The following is a 3,422-nucleotide window of genomic DNA, read 5'->3' as shown; positions in this document are numbered from 1 at the left end:
TGGATCTTAAGATCAAGGAAAAAGCAATTAGGTTCTTACAAGAAGAACTGTAATTGAAGAAAAAGTAAAAGAATCACCTCTGTGAAATCAGGACGGTAAATACCTTACAGGGTAATCAGATTCAAAAACATAGAGAATCCCTCGAGGCAAAACCTTAAGTTACAAAAAGACACAAAAACAGGAATATACATTCCATTCAGCACAACTTATTTTATCAGCCATTTAAACAAAACAGAATCTAATGCATATCTAACTAGATTGCTTATTAACCCTTTAGAGGAGTTCTGACCTGCATTCCTGCTCTGGTCCCGGCAAAGGCAACACACAGACAGAGAGAGCCCTTTGTCCCCCGCCCCTACTACAGATTTGAAAGTATCTTGTCTCCTCATTGGTCATTTTGGTCACGTGTCAGCAAGGTTACCTTTTTTATTCTTAACCCTTTACAGGTGGAAGGGTTTTTCCTCTGGCCAGGAGGGATTTAAAGGTGGTTAGTCTTCCCTTTATATTTATGACAATACCAAACTCCCCTCCTCTCTAAACCGTAGCTCTGGTATTGTTCCAGGGATGTCCAGCAGGAGTAGAGACCATCATCCATCATGGGGAAAGTAATCCAGCCTGGGAACTTGGCCCATGGAAGAGATTGGTGGTGTGCAGTATCTGAGGAACTCCCATGGTATTTCCAAGCCAAAATATTAAGTTTTTTGCAAAAAAAATTTGGTCTCCACAAAAAACAACAACAACCCTTTGTGGATCAGCTCTACGCAGTACCCAGCTTGCACTGAAAACATCAGGATGAAATATACCCCTAACCTCATACTCTGTAACTCTGGTAGAAATTGCATCATTTAATAACACTGGAGGAAAGAGTGGGACAAATTAATCCGCAGGATATGAATTACACCAAGGGTGGCTTTGGTTCACTGAATGCATTAATTAGATTTTATAGCTATTTGAGCTCAGTTATTCCCAGTTGCTTCAGGAATCATGTCCCATAGATCATAAATCTCACTATAAAACTTCTCTTGTGCTACAAATGTGCAGTTTCTGTCAATGGGGAAACAGCACCACATCTCTCTCTCTCTTCTCAGCAGGTACGTGCTATTATCCTGTATTACATGCACACACCATGGTGTTCGGCAAGTATTAAAGTCCAGACCTCCAGCACTAAAAGCCTTAGTCCCAACTCCGACCCCTTCAGCTAAAGAATTGACCTCTTTGGTTGGAAAAAATAGGCAATTACATAGTCACTGAAGCCAGGGTTTCCCTTTATGTGGCTGGGTTTTCGTACAGGCTAAAGTAAATGCCAACAAGCTTAATTAGTACGGTAAGCAACTTTACCCCAAACCGACATGCCAAGCAACAGAGCTCCCCTTGCCCAAAGAGGGTGGAAAGATTGACACTCCTTTACTCTCACCCCTTCTTTAGCTAAGGAATAATCCCTTCAGACTGATTCTCTCACAGCAGAGTCACAAGTCATTGTTTTTTTTTTATTGGGATTAGTAAACAGGAGTGTTTATGTGGGGGGCATGATTAAGCTGGGTGTGGTTGTATTTGCACAGTGTCTGCATTTTTATCGAAAACCTGGAATGACCAGCTGTCAACATCTGGCTCTGTGGACTAAGCCCTTCCCTCAGCAGCTACTGATGTCCATTGAGAAACTGATCTCCATTTATCTTCACTTACTTCATTACAGAGAAGGGACAGGTTTTCCTCACCATCCACCTGCCCACATCTCTGTAGCTGCCTGATCTCTGTTTGGAGGAGATGGAAGAGGGAAATCACTCAGAGGTGATTGAGTTCATTCTCTCAGGACGGACAGATCGTCCGGAGCTGTAGGTCCCCCTGTTTGGGGTGTTCCTACTGATTTGTGGTATTACCCTGGTGGGGAATGGGGGGATGATCTTGTTAATTACAATTGATCCCCGACTCCACACCCCCATGTACTTTTTCCTCAGGAATTTGTCTTTCTGTGACCTCTGTGTTTCTTTGATAATTTCCCCAAAGATGCTGCTGAATTTCTTTGCCGAGAGGAAAAGCATTTCTTACACTGCCTGCGCTGTGCAAATGTATCTCTCTATCATTTTTGCAGATGTTCAGTGCCTCTTGCTAGCTGTGATTGCGTTTGACCGTTATGTGGCCATCTGTAACCCACTGCTCTATATGTCACCATATCCAGGCAGCTTTGTAAACAGCTGGTGGCTGGGCGTACGCTGTGGGGTTGGTGGATTCAATAATATACACGTGTTTTACATTTCGGCTGTCATTCTGCAGCTCTAACATCATCAATCATTTCTTCTGTGACATCCTCCCACTGTTTGCGCTCTCCTGTTCTGACACCCACATCAATGAGATTGTAATGTTTGCTTTGACGAGCTGCATTACAGGGAGCAGCTTTGTGACTGTCCTCCTCTCCTATGTCTATATCATCTGCACCATCCTGCAGATCCGGTTTGCCGAGGGCCGGCAAAAAGCTTTCTCCACCTGCTCTTTCCACTTGACCTCTGTGGTCTTGTTTTTTGGCACCCTCTTCTTCATGTATTTACATCCCACCTCCAGCTATTCCATGGACATAGACAAAGTGACCTCAGTGTTTTACACACTGGTGATCCCTATGTTGAACCCCCTCATCTACAGCCTGATGAACACGGAGGTGAAGGATGCCCTGAGGAAAGCAATGAATAAACTCCTAACCAATTCTTGAATCTGTTTAACTCTGTATTGGTTGAGTTGTGGGGAGTGGAAATTCAATTTCCATCCCATTACAAAGTAATTTTGCAGAGCCCGTGGGAGTATTGTTCTTTATTATATTGTTATTATTATTAATTTGTTTTTATTCCAACAAGGTCTCCAGGCCCCAACTGAGATCAGTGGACAAAATATGGGAAGCATCAGAGGGCCATAGACAGAGAATGATTCTATTAGCTGGTGGCTAAGGGGACCACTTAGTGGGTGAGATTCTCAACTTCACGTCTCTCTTCCAATGGTTATTTAATTAGTTATCTACAGTAGAACAAATCTGAAAGGAGAGATTGAGAGCAACCCAGACTGGAACAGCTCATTGCTCAAGGGCTGTGATGTTTTTTGGAAAAGCAGGAAACCCAAGTGCATAGTATGCTGGGTTCAGTCACCGAGACCCTCATTGGGACTCTCACCTGATGTGCTGAAATATCCTCTGAGCCCATTTTCCCTGTCAGCATGGGCCTCCAGAACCCTGCCTTCTTGAGCCAGACACACTAGCCTGCTGCAACACAGACCCAGGGTCTCGGTCACACCCCCAAAACTGCAGATCTAGACTGAACCAGCTCCCAATGGAATCTAAACCTCAAATAAATCCATTTTACTCTGTCTAAAGCTTAAACCGGGTAAAAAGACAAATATTCACCCATAAAGTGATATGCACAGCTGTTTCCCCCCAGTGAACA

At 43.7% G+C, this 3,422-nt stretch overlaps 1 pseudogene; it reads left to right on the top strand.

Moving 5' to 3' along the window:
- Positions 1 to 1,764: 1,764 nt before the first annotated feature.
- Positions 1,765 to 2,701, top strand: LOC144266464 (olfactory receptor 8U3-like; annotated as a pseudogene).
- The last annotated feature ends 721 nt before the right edge of the window (positions 2,702 to 3,422 follow it).

This window comes from Eretmochelys imbricata, chromosome 6 (genome assembly GCF_965152235.1).
Source record: "Eretmochelys imbricata isolate rEreImb1 chromosome 6, rEreImb1.hap1, whole genome shotgun sequence".
NCBI lineage: Eukaryota > Metazoa > Chordata > Testudines > Cheloniidae > Eretmochelys > Eretmochelys imbricata.
This window is presented reverse-complemented; position numbering and strand designations above follow the sequence as displayed.